This window comes from Fragaria vesca, linkage group LG7 (genome assembly GCF_000184155.1).
Source record: "Fragaria vesca subsp. vesca linkage group LG7, FraVesHawaii_1.0, whole genome shotgun sequence".
Classification (NCBI taxonomy): Eukaryota; Viridiplantae; Streptophyta; class Magnoliopsida; order Rosales; family Rosaceae; genus Fragaria; species Fragaria vesca.
Window position 1 is genome coordinate 1,496,503 of NC_020497.1, and position 313 is coordinate 1,496,815.

Genomic DNA, 313 nt, shown 5'->3' on the forward strand with positions numbered 1-313 from the left:
AAACGCGTATAAACCTTTTTTTTTTTGTACTTGTTGTTTTACCGAAACAACCTTCTTCCCTGCTACAGCTGCTGCTTTGTTTTTTTGTTCTAGATTGGTACTGACGTGGTACTCCGTCATTATTGAGAAAAAAAAGGTTGGTTTTTCTTCTTCTTAAGGTTCGGCGGGGTCCGTCCTTTTTTACCACATGCAGAAGAAGCCGTCGGATTGATTCCATTGGTTGCGCTATAAAGTATAAACTACGAGCGCTGCCGCGGGTTTATAAACTCGTCGTGCATCTCCGATTGGGCAGAAGCTCGCATTGGACCCACCA